The sequence below is a fragment of the Tursiops truncatus genome, chromosome 8 (genome assembly GCF_011762595.2).
Source record: "Tursiops truncatus isolate mTurTru1 chromosome 8, mTurTru1.mat.Y, whole genome shotgun sequence".
In the NCBI taxonomy this organism is placed as follows: Eukaryota; Metazoa; Chordata; class Mammalia; order Artiodactyla; family Delphinidae; genus Tursiops; species Tursiops truncatus.
The window spans coordinates 22,712,368-22,725,766 of record NC_047041.1 but is presented as its reverse complement, the minus strand read 5'-3'; the positions used below and the strand labels follow the sequence as shown (position 1 = coordinate 22,725,766).

Below are 13,399 nucleotides of genomic sequence, written 5' to 3'. Positions count from 1 at the left end.
TATAGCACTGTTTTTATTGAAAAAAAGAATCCACCTTAAGATACTGGTGATATTGTGATAATTTCCAGAAACACAACATGGTCCGTACTTGCAATCATTTTTTCTACATACTCTGCTAATGCCACTGAAAGAAAAATCTCCCCATAAAATCTCTAATTTTTTATGATAGAAGTAAATCTACTGGACAATTTTTACTTCGTATGGTGTTATGAACTGAAATATGCCCCTGCTCCCAAATTTACATTTTGAAGTTCTAACCTCCAATATCTCAGAATGTCACTATATTTGGAGGCAGGGTCTTGACAGAGGTAATTAAGTGAAAATTAATTTATTAGGGTGGGACTTAATCCAATATGCCTGGTCTCCTTATAAAAAAAGGGAATCTGGACACAGAGACACAGAGAGATAAGGTGATATGAAGACACAGAGAGAAGATGGCCACCTACAAACCAAGGAGAGGGACCTGTAACAGATCCTTTCCTCATGGTTCTCAGAAGAAACCAATCCTGGTGACACCTTGAGAGCAGACTTCCAGCCTCCAGAACTGTAAGGAAATAAATTTGTTTAAGCCAGCCATTCTATACTACTATGTTATAGCAGCCCTAGCAAGCAAGTTCATGTGGTTAATTACTTTTAATTAAAAAAAATAGTAATAGATCAGGATTTAAAGGCAATGCAACCCCCTTCTTCTTTTTTCATTTTAAGAAAATTTCCACTAGTAAGGTCACTAGTTTGTATATCTACACTATAGCAAAAATATTATAGATGTGTCATATTATGATTTATAATAAATGTATATTTTGTCTTCTTCCAGTTCTTGGAACCCTTGGAATTTCCTAAGTGATAAGAGCCAAAAAGTGTCTTTTTTTATGTTAATGAAGTGATTTTTGGAAAACCCCTAGGTTACCTAAGGATGGGGGTTGGTTGCCATGGGAACCAACCCCCTGACTAGAGGGTTGGCACTTTCAACCCCACTCCCAACTTCTGGGGAGCAGAGAGGAGCTGGAGATTCAGTTCAAGCACCAATGGCCAATGATTTAATCAATCATGCCTATGGAATTCAGCCTCTATAAAAACCCAAAAAGATTGGGCTGTGAGACCTTCCAGGTTGGTGAACCACAACGCATCAATGTGCTGCCATGCTGGCCCCCAAATTCTGCAACTCCACGCCACAGGGTCAGAAATTCCTGCGTTCAGGACCTCACCATATGTATCTCTTCACCTGGTTTATATCCTTTAATATCCTTTGTAATAAACTGATAATCTGGCAAGTAAACTGGTGTCCTGAGTTTAGTGAGTCACTCTAGAAAATTAATCAAACCCAAAGAAGGGTTCTTGGGAGTTTCTGATTTATAGCCAGTCATTCAGAAGCACAGGTAACAACCTGGACTTTCAATTGACATCTGAAGTAGGGGGTAGGAGGTAGCAGTCCCATGAGACTGAGCCCTTAACCTGTGGGATCTGATGTGAACTCTAGGTAGATAGCTTCAGAACTGAGTTGAATTGTAGGACACCCAGGTGGTGTTGAAGAATTGTTTGGTGTGGAGAAAGAGCCCACACATAGAAGCTGGTGTCAGATAGGTTTAAATGTTGTTGATACATTTGACACACACCCCAAGGATAGTAGAATGATTCCTAAAGAGTTAATTTGTTGCTTATTAGTAGGAAGAAGGTTAATTTGTGCTACAGCACAATAGCAATAGGAAGACAAGTTGATAGGGAGAACAAAAAAAAAAATAGGTGAGAGAATACAAAAAAAGAAAGAAATCTGAGGAGCTATGAGGAAAGGAAGAAATTACCTAGAAGGCAAAGAAACTTAAAAGGCCAGGAACACAAGATGGAGTCCATTATTCCAATAAAGGGCCTTAGCCTCTCCATGACATGAGCTAAAATAATCTTAGAGACTGGAAATACTCTGACATCCAGTTTGTCTTCCAATCTTGTGGAATTTTAATTAAAACCATTATGGAGGTGATTGTTAATCTTAGTTTAGGTGATGTTTACATGCTAGCAACACAAAACCACAAGAACACAAAGTCGGTTATCATAGAATTGTGGTTAAAGATATACAGTTGACAGATAATCTGGGTTTGAATCCTAACTCCATAGTTTCCTAACTATGTGGCCTTGACCACATTGTTTAATCTCCTTCCCTATGGCTCAGTTTCCTCATCTGAAAAATAGAGTAATAATATTACCTCATTCCTAGGGTTAAGATCAAATGAGATAGCAAAATGTAAAGTCCTGAGAACATTGCCTGGAATATAGTGAGAACTGTATAAATGTTCTTTGTGTTGTTGCTGTTTTTTGTTTTGTTTTTTTTTTTTTTGTTTTTAACTTAATTTTTTTAACGTCTTTATTGGAGTATAATTGCTTTACAATGTTGTGTTAGTTTCTGCTGTATAACAAAGTGAATCAGCTATATGTATACATATATCTCCATATCCCCTCCCTCTTGCATCTCCCTCCCACCCTCCCTATCCCACCCCTCTAGGTGGTCACAAAGCACCAAGCTGATCTCCCTATATGATGCAGCTGCTTCCCACTAGCTATTTTACATTTGGTAGTGTATATATGTCAATGCTACTCTGTCACTTCATCCCTGCTTACCCTTCTCCCTCCCCATGTCCTCAGGTCCATTCTCTACGTCTGCGTCTTTTTTCCTGTTCTTCCCCTAGGTTCATCAGAACCTTTTTTTTTTTTTTTTAGATTCCATATATGTGTGTTAGCATAGGTTAATTGTTTTTTTCTTTCTGGCTTACTTCACTCTGTATGACAGACTCTAGGTCCATCTACAAATAACTCAATTTCGTTTCTTTTTATGGCTGAATAATATTCCATTGTATAAATGTACCACATCTTCTTTATCCATTCATCTTTTGATGGACATCTACATTGCTTCTATGTCTTGGCTATTGTAAATAGTGCTGCTATGAACACTGGGGTGCATGTATATTTTTGAGTTACGGTTTTCTCTGGATATATGCCCAGGAGTGCAATTGATGGATCATATGGTAGCTCTATTTTTAGTTTTTTTAAGGAACCTCCATACTGTTCTCCATAGTGGCCATACCAATTTACATTCCCACCAACAGTGCAGGAAGGCTCCCTTTTCTCCACACCAGAAATGCAGATCAAAACTACAGTGAGGTATCACCTCACACCAGTCACAATGGCCTTCATCAAAAAATTATACAAACAATAAATGCTGCCTTTCTTTCTAACAGGTAGGGAAATATATCTTCTTCTCCTGTCCTGTGGGGATGGTTTTTGTGTGTGATGCCCCAGTGTGGTTATTTGGTCACCCAAGGTCAGGGTTCTTTCAGTTCTCTCTACCCCAGGATGCCTGGATATTCCCTAGAAGGGTGAATACAAAGTAAGTTCAAGAACAGCTCACATTGCTCCTAGAAACATGGCCACCCTTCCTCTCACTGTGATTGCTGACTAGGGTCCTCCTGCCTGACTCCCTCACAAATGGGGATTTCCCATTCTGAGGTGCTTTTTTTCTTCCTGAAGTTGGATTCTTTTACATAATTCCCCAAATCCATTAAACTTGTGTATATGTGCCTAAGCCTTTATTAATGTCAGGGCTTGAGTTGTTTTTACCAGTGAGGTTCCTGTGTTCCAGCCAAATTGGATTTCAAGGATGTGCATCAGTGGAGTGTCTCCAACAGCACATGTGGACATAACTGACCTCAGCTGTGACCTACCTGGATACCTGCAACCTTATTGAGTACTTTCACATCTAGAGCATTGCTAAAAAGGAGTGTACAATTCTGTGTCTGATATGGGATCAAAACCCAGTTTTGCACTGGGTCTCTGCTTATTCCTATTCCACTGTATCAATGAAAAAAGGAATCTCTGATGCTATGGGCTCCTTTATCTCTGAACTACCTCTCCCTGCATTATGTTCTGGGGTAAGGAATCCTGGAAGAATCATCATAACTTCCATCTTTCGAAGCTCCGGCTGGTTTACTGTCTTGAATTAGACTGTTTTTTTGTTTGTTTGTTTTTTGCTTTGTTAACTTTCTCTATAAGGACCACTGGAGACAGGCACTGGGAAAGACAGCACTGGAAACTTCTTGGGGGCATCACAGCACCCAGTCATGCTTTGTTTTCTTTTTTTTAATTCAAGCATTCTTTTCTCTGATTCTGATTCACATGGGTGCTCTATTTGTTATTTTAAGCTACAAATATAAGCTCTTCCAGAATAAAGAGACTTACTATATGTGACTCACAAATAAATGAATAACTCTGACACCCATTAGCAGAAGCTTTGGGGTCAATAAACATAGAGGCCTTGCTTCCTAGTTCCAGAGTTGACTATAATATTCTGTGAGAAGAATTGCAGCATATACTTTCACTTATAATTATGTGAAATTTAGTGTTCACCAATTCTTTTGTGTTCCAAAATTCCCTGTGGTCTAACTTGAGGCAGTTTATCTGAGTCAGCAACATCTTATAAATAAGCTAAAACTCTGTATAACTAAGTGAGAATCACAGTCATAAGAGTAGAGTTGGAAAGGACATTTAGGGGTTGTTTTTATGGTAGCTTTAATGATTATACAATTCATTTTTAGGGACTGACCTCTTTGGTGGCGTTACCATCACCTTCTTTCTTGTAATTCAGAAGCTAATTCTTAGCATTTCCCGAAGTCACATTAATTTTTATTTTGGTCCCATCTTTATTGCAAAAGTCCTCTTATATCACAAATGGATCAGACCACCCCTTGGTTCAAAATCCAACCTCCATGTCCATCCTGTGTCTATTGATTTCCAGTGATCTCAAGCTAATTTTGTCCTCTCATAGCAGTGTTTCTTGACCTTTCTTTATTAGTGGTGCTCAATCTTAGGGTTTACCTTTCATTTTCCTAGGTTAGAAAGGAAAGGGACTGAATTCTTTGATGTATTGTTTAGGAAAATGCTAGTCACTGTAACAATAAACTCCAAAATTACAGTAACTTACAATAAAATTGTATTTCTCACTCTCCTAAGTCTTATGCAATTCTCTACCACATGGTGATTCAGGACCCACCTTGTGGCTCCTTTTTCCTTTAGGGTCTCAGCTCTCTCTTACTCTCTTGCTATATCTGGCAAATGGTGAAAGAGAGGCTGGAGAAGGCACATTTGCTTCTTAGCTGCCTTGATGCAAAAGCAATATATGTTATTCCTACACACATTCCACTGGTGAGAGCTATTCATAAGGCCCACCAGGATGCAAGGGGATCTGGGAATGTCATTACTGGCTGGATACCTGTTCCCCAATGATAACTCTACAGTATGGAAGAAGAAACACAATTTTTTTTATTGTGGTAGAATATACATAACATAAAAGTTATCATTTTAAACAGTTTTAAGTGTACAGTTCAGTGGAATTAATTCCATCCACATTGTGGTATAACCATCACCACCACCCATCTTCAGAACTTGTTTCATCTTCCTAAATTGCTCTGTACCCATCAAACAATAATTTCCCATTTCCTCCCAACCTCAGACCCTGGAAATCATGATTTTACTTTCTGTCTTTATGAATTTGGCTACTCTAGGTACTGCATACAAGTGGAATCATACAAATATTTGTCCTTTTGTGCCTGGCTTATTTCACTTAGCATAATGTTTTCAAGGTTCATACATGTTGTAGCATGTGTCAGAATTTCATTCCTTTTTAAGGCTGAATAACATTCCATTTTGTGTATACACATTTTGTTCATTCATTCATCTGTCAAAGGATGCTTGGGTTGCTTTCACCTTTTGGCTATTGTGATTAATGATACTATAAACATGGGTAGACAAATATCTCCTGGAGTCCTTACTTTCAATTTTTTTTGATTACATAGCCAGAAGTTCTGGATCATATGGTAAATCTATTTATAATTTTTGAGGAACTATCACACTGTTTTCCATAGTGGCTACACTTTTTTACACTGGGGGAGCACATTATTGATGTGATTAATGTGTAACTTTTTTTCTTTCTCCTAATCTCCTCATATATACAACATCACCATATCTTATTTCTCCTCCATTCATTTCCCTCAGATATTTAATTTGTGAAAGTTAACTACTCATGAATTAGTGGATATCCAGTCTAACCACATCAAATGTGGGACATGGAGGTTTAGGAGGAGGATCTCAAGTGCTCAGAGGTTGAGAGTTCCTTGGTTGGGGAAAAGATTCTCAACAGAACAGCCTTCAGCTCCACCACTATTATACTAGGGAATGCTGCCCCTAGTTAATTAGCACTGGGTCTCTAGGGAAAAAAATAGTTATTTGTCAACAACTCAGAGTCTAAACCATACTTCTTAAACCTCCCCACTTTAAAGTTTTAATTAGTATTGTTTCTCCTGTTTGAATAGTTTTCAAATTCACATCTCATTTTGTTTCTTATTATTTCAGACCAGTCATGCCGATTTAAACAATTAATGAAGAGTAAGAGTTGACACCTATAAGCAATGCCATTTCACAATCCCCAGGAATGTTGGAGTCAGGAAACTATTGGTGCCCTCAGTCACAATCAATCCTGGTTTCTCTTTATTCTGCCCTGTCCCTTAAGTTCACACTGGCCTGTGGGGGAGTTGAAAGCTCTTTTGTCCACAGGATCAGCCAGAGGCAAGACCACCCTGGTCTTCCAGTTATCAGTTGGAGCAGACTTTTGATTCTGATGCTGATGCTACTACTTACCATTACCTAAGGAGGTGATCACTTCCCCTCTGGGAATCAGCTTTTTCACTTGCAATTTGAAAGAGGTAAATTAGACTGGGAATTGAATTAGATTATCTTGCAGGCTTCTTCAAACTCCAAAAAGTCTATGATCCACTGCTTTCCTTGGCAATTTGTGGTTCTGTGTAATGTCTTCTGTACCTTTTATCAAAGCTAAGGAGACATTAACCAGCAGGAACACATTTTTCCTCACCCACCAATTTATTTGTGATCAAAATGTTTGAGGATTATTGTGTTCTTACATGGCAATACACAATCAAACACCAGATGCTCAGCATTCAAAATGAAAAAGGCAGCTGAACAATTTGATCTCTTCCATCTGATAAACTCTGATAACTAAGAGGCTGATACAGATCCCTCGACCGTGGCTCAGCCTGGGCTGCCCTCTCACAGGCTGCCTTGGCACCATGCAGGGAGCCATCTCTGAAGTTGTGCAAGCAGTTGGTGAGCTGCTTGCACACTGTTGCAGCAGCATTTGAGGTGTGGAAGTCTGAGTAGTGAGGACAGGAGTGACAGCAGTTTTGTTTACTTAGCTACAAACTGCAGGCACTGAAGCAGGAGCAACAAAAGCCCAAAGAACAAGAACAAAGAGAAACAGATGGTTCCAGAGAGGCCTGTGAGACAGTATCAGATGTTTCCTCTAATGCTTTTAAGTGGAATTATACAAATCAGATTGAAACTGTTTTATAGAAGCCCCCAAATGACAATATGTTTACAAAGAAGAGGAATGTCATAAAATCATCGCCATCTATATGGAAAAAAGGTATATATTTCTTATGCCACAAAAGTGCAGCTATGTTTCTTGACACTTTTAGCAAGTGTAATTTGTATATGAGTAAACATTATATATTGTTAACCTCATCTTTAGGACTCTGTCCAGGAGTTAGAAAATGGGTGTCCTCTGATGTGATAAACAGCCACGTGAAAAATTACCCCATTTTTGTCTTCCTCTCCCTCACTTCTTTCAGGTCCTCTACTCTCCAGGGTGTCCAGTGCTTCATAGGGTGCTTAAGGTCCTCTAACAACAAACAAAAACATTTCCTATAATGATTCACACTAGTATTTTACTGACTTCCTGCTTTCCACCTGCAGGAGCTCTTGCATTTTAAAAGAGAATGTTGTTTATAGGAACAATGCCTAAACAATAGAAATAGGTCTCAAATCATAGCATTTCAGGTATAAAGTCACCTGTCTTATTTATGTTTGAGGGCAGAGGAAGCCGGCCGTCACATCACTTATACTGACTATTTTAGTAGAATAGGTGACTATTCTACTTAAAATTCAGGCATCTTATACTGTACACATAGCATTATCTTTTCTATTAACTGCATTATTACTATGAGCTGGGTTCAAGACTAAATTAGGCTGATATAAATCTCAGCTGGTGGTTGACTATAGTGCACACTTTGTAGATTCATCCCCTAATGAGTGAGATCTGGTGTGATTTGTCTGGAAATATGACTTTGTACACTTCTTCCATTAGCCTTCATTTTCCTACTCATCAGATTTGGCAGATAATTTTGCAGTCTGCTTTAATCATTTTAGGGTGAGCTCTCAGCACTGAGCAATGCCTTTATGCCTTAACAGCTGCAGGATTCCATGGCCCACAGAGATACATGTGAGGGAAATCTGACTCGGTTTATTTGAAAAATAACCTTTCTGATATACAAAATTGATGTAACTCTACTCACACCAGGAACCAGAGGCAAAATTAATGACAAATTGCCTCTCAGCTTTTATTTCTATTTGCCCATGCCTGAATATTCAGAGCCATTTAACAATTGTTTTGAGCTGAATAGATCAGGGGGAGGTTGAGGATGCCCTGTACTTTTCAAGGGGATAAGAAAATCTGGTTTGGAAGAGTAGTGACAGGACTTTTGCCAGATGAATTACCTCTGGGGCTGGGGCTGGGGCTGGGGTGTGAGGTACCAGAAGGGGTAAGATGAAGATGGGGGAGTTAGAATTGCCTTGGGGATTAACTTTCCCTGTGAGCTGTGCCTTCAGCCAACTGGCACCAGCCCTGAGCCGTGTGAATAAGAGTCAGATCCTTAGTCACTCTGTGCATCAATTTTCTTTCTTTTTTTTTCTTTTCTACTATAGTTTATTAGGAGGTATTGAATATAGTTGCCTGTGCTATATAATAAGACCTTGTTTATTTTATATACAGACTTGTCTTTCTCTGTCTCTTTGTCTTTTTCTATCTGACTTCCTTCACTTAGTATGATAATCTCTAGGTCCATCCATGTTGCTGCAAATGGCATTGTTTCATTCTTTTTTGTGGCTGAATAGTATTCCATTGTATATATATATGCCACATCTTCTGTATCTATTCATTTTGGGTGGACATTTAGGTTGCTTCTGTGTCTTGCTATTGTAAATAGTGCTGCTGTGAATATTGGGTTTCATGTATCTTTTTGAACTAGACTTTTCTCTGGATGTATACCCAGGGATGGGATTGATGGATCATATGGTAACTGTACTTTTAGTTTTTTAAGGAACCTCCATACTGTTCTCCATAGTGGCTGCACCAATTTACATTCCCACCAACAGTGTGGAGGGTTCCCTTTTCTCCACACCCTCTCCAGCATTTATTATTGGTAGAATTTTTGATGATGGCCATTCTGACTGGTGTGAGGTGATACCTCTCTGTAGTTTTGATTTGCATTTCTCTAATAATTAGCAATGTTGAGCATCTTTTCATGTGCTTATTGGCCACTTGTATGTCTTCTTTGGAGAAATGCCTATTTAGGTCTTCTGCCTATTTTTTGATTGGGTTGTTTGTTTTTTTTATTATTGAGTTATATGATGTTTGTATATTTTGGAAATTAAGTCCCTGCTGGTTGCATCATTTGCAAATATTTCCTCTCAGTTTTTTAAGTTATCTTTTTGTTTTATTTAGGGTTTCCTTTGCTGTGCAAAAGCTTGTAAGTTTGATTAGGTCCTATGTGTTTATTTTTGCTTTTCTGTCTTTTGCCTTGGGAGACTGACCTAAGAAAACATTGATATATGATTTATGTCATAGAATGTTTTGCCTATATTCTCTTCTAGGAGTTTTATGGGGTCATGTCTTATATTTAAGTCTTTAAGCCATTTTGAATTTATTTTTGTGTACAGTGTGAGGGAGTGTTCTAACTTCATTGATTTACATGTGGCTGTCCAGCTTGCCTAATACCACTTGCTGAAGAGACTGTCTTCTCTCCATTGTATATTCTTGCCTCCTTTGTCAAAGATTAATTGACCATAGGTGTGTGGGTTTATTTCTGGGCTCTCTATTCTGTTTCATTTATCCTCTCCATATGTCGGTTTTTGTGCCAATACCACACTCTTGATTACTGTAGTTTTGTAGTATTGTCTGAAGTATGGGAGTGTTATGCCTCCAGCTTAGTTCTTTTTCCTCAGGATTGCTTTGGCAATTCTGGTTGTTTTATGGTTCCATATACATTTTAGGCTTATTTGTTCTAGTTCTGTGATAAATGTTACGGGTAGTTTGATAGGAATCATATTAAATCTCTAGATTGCTTTGGGTAGTATGGCAAATTTAACAATATTAATTCTTCCAATCTAAGAGCATGGGGCTATCTTTCCATCTCTTCTTAAATCTTCTTCAATTTCCTTTATCAATGTTTTATAGTTCTCAGCATATAAGTCTTTCACCTCCTTGGTCAGGTATATTCCTAAGTATTTTATTCTTTTTGATGTAATAGTAAATGGAATTGTTTCCTTAATTTGTCTTTCTGATAGTTCATTGTTAGTGTATAGAAATGCAACAAATTATTGTATATTAATTTTATATCCTCAAATTTAGTGAATTAATTGATGAGCTCTAGTAGTTTTCTGGTGGTGTCTTTAGGATTTTCTACATACAATATCATGTCATTTGCAAACAGTGACAGTTTTACTTCTTCCTTTCCAATTTGTATTCCTTTTGTTTCCTTTTCATGTCTGATTGCTGTAGCTAGGACTTCCAATACGATGTTGAATGAAAGTGGTGAGAGTGGGAATCCTTGTCTTGTTCCTGATCTAGAGGAAATGCTTTCAGCTTTTCATTATTGAGTATGATGTTAGTTGTGGGTTTGTCATATATGACCTTTATTATGTTGAGTTATGTTCCCCCTATTCTCACTTTTTGGAGAGTTTTTATCATGAATGGATGATGAATTTTGTCAAAAGCTTTTTTTGCCTTTATTGAGAAGAACTTATGGTTTTTATTCTTCAGTTTGTTAATGTGGTTTATCATATTGATTGATTTATGGATATTGAAAAATCCTTGCATCCCTGGGATAAATCACACTTGATCATGGTGTATGGTCTTTTTTATGCATTACTGGATTCTCTTTGCTGATATTTTATGGGGATTTTTACATCTATGCTCATCAGTGATATTGGCCTGTAATTTTCCTTTTTTCATGGTATCACTGCCTGGTTTTGTTGTCAGGGTGATGCTGGCCTTGCAGAATGAGTTCAGGAACATTTTTCCTCTGCAATATTTTGGAATATTTTGGAAGAATAGGTGTTAACTCTTCTATAAATATTTGGTAGAATTCACCTGTGAAGCCATCTGGTAATGGACTTTTGTTTATTGGGAGTTTTAAAAAAATTATTGATTCAATTTCTTTCCTGGTAATTGGTCTCTTCATATTTGCTATTTCTTCCTGGTTCAATCTTGGGAGGTTGTACATTTCTAGGAATTTGTTCATTTCTTCTAGGTTGTGCATTTTATTGACATATAGTTGTTTGTAGCAGTCTCATGGAATACCTTTTTCCATTCCCTCACTTTCAATCTGTGTGTGTTTTTAGATCTGAATTGAGTCTCTTGTAGGCAGCATATTTGCAGGTCTTGTTTTTGTATCCATTCATATGCCTCAGTTTTCTTATCCTAAAAGGGGACTTTCTATTAAGGTTAATGTTAAAGAGAAAAATAAGAATTCAGAACTCCCCAGAATGTGTCACTTTTGTATGAGGATTATTTTGTGCTAAAGGCAATTGAGACCCTGTGGGTTCAAGAGAAACTGTTGCCCTACCCTTAACTACTTAGGATAATTTAAATTGGTGATTTTCCCCTGAACAGACTTATTACTGGAGATAAGTTTTATCTAAGTGGCCCCATCTATATGGCAGGGCAGACATCTAAGTACCAAATATCTGCTCTTCTTATCATCCTATGAATGACCCTCCTGTCCTTGGAAGCCCCAGGCCCCTATCTCATTCCTTAGCTCGGATAGCTTATATTCCTAATTTTATCTTTCTGTTTCTGAACCTCTCATGTATGTGGTGTTTTGGTATATATGAAATTAAATTTGATTTTCTTCTGTTAATATGTCTTATGTTGATTTAATTCTTAGACCAACCAGGAGAACCTACAAGGGTAGAGGAAATTCTTCCTGACAGAAGCACTCATTCCATGAGTGTGAAGTTTCAGCACACTGGACACCAGAGACAAGGAGTTGTTGACATTATTTCTATCTCTGTCTATAAATCCTCTTCCTTCTTTTCCGGTTTGTGTCCTTTTCAGTCAAATTTATATCCTGAGTTATCTTTAAGCTGGGATTAGCATAACTCACTGTTCTTTGAAATACTCACTAAATAATAGACACTCTGGAGCATCTCTTGATGTTTAATAGATGTCAAATACTGGTAATATGCTGTTATTAAAAATGTTAGTTTCCTGAAGTGACTCAGAGTTGACTTATTTTTCCTTCTGTACAGAGAAATCTATTCTGTACAATGGCACCCTAGAATGATGTGGAGTGGTGAATAATTTAATAACTGTAAAAAAGCATTTTGCTCTTCAGCAAAGCATATAAAAATGGAATAACCTTTTAGTTCAAAATAAACTTTATCTTATTATTAATTTTTCCCATTTGTTCTTACACTTTCAAAAGTCAGAAAGAAAAGTGAAATTCTCTTGACCATTGTGTAAAAACCAGAGTTTATTAAAAAAAAAAATCTATCCTATCTACCTACCTATATCCAGTTTGCTCCACAGAACAATAGCTGGCTTTACCTAGAGTTGAGCTCTGAATTTTACTCATGGCTATGTTAAGGACACGTGATAATCTGTTCTTATCAGGTATTAACATTGGAGTGACACCTGGTGAAAAATTGCTATAATTGGTTATCTGAACTGCTGAAAAGAAAATCACAGTCCCCTAGTGGCATCACTCATGCTAGAAGCCCATGATACCAAACCTAGATTTAATACCTGATCTAACTGCAGTTTCAACCTCTCACAGAAATTTAATCTTAATCTACCAGTCTGGAATTTTCTGGTCAAGCATCAGTAAGGTAGTCTGTCACAGGGACCCTCTCCATCCCCAAGAGGAAGAAGAAGCATCAGTATGAGAAAACCCTTGCTCTTCCCTCCCTTCACAAAAGATGTCCTGGTCGAAAAAGAATAATTTCTTTTGTTTTTCTAGTAGCTCCCTTGCCCCACCATTTTTCCTATAAAAGCCTTCCATTTTGTACAACTCCTCTGATCACTGTTCTAGTTGCTAGATAGGATGCTGCCCTATTCATGAATAGTTGAATAAAGCAATTAGATTTTCAAATTTACTTGGCTGAATTTTGGCTTTTAATAGAACCAATTGAAGGTATTTCTACAAGGAAGGGTATTATAAGGTTAAACCTGAAGAATACATATGACTTTATGATTATTGTAGTAGTATGGAATTCTACATTTAGA

At 37.5% G+C, this 13,399-nt stretch overlaps 1 long non-coding RNA gene across 2 annotated transcripts in view; it reads left to right on the top strand.

Annotated features, from left to right (window-relative positions):
* Nucleotides 1-12,387, top strand: part of LOC141279320 (uncharacterized) — a 28,901-nt gene extending 16,514 nt beyond the window's left edge. For both annotated transcript variants that reach the window (XR_012333337.1, XR_012333338.1), the window contains one exon: nucleotides 12,060-12,387. This is a non-coding gene — a long non-coding RNA (uncharacterized lncRNA). The remainder of the gene's footprint in view (nucleotides 1-12,059) is intronic.
* The last annotated feature ends 1,012 nt before the right edge of the window (nucleotides 12,388-13,399 follow it).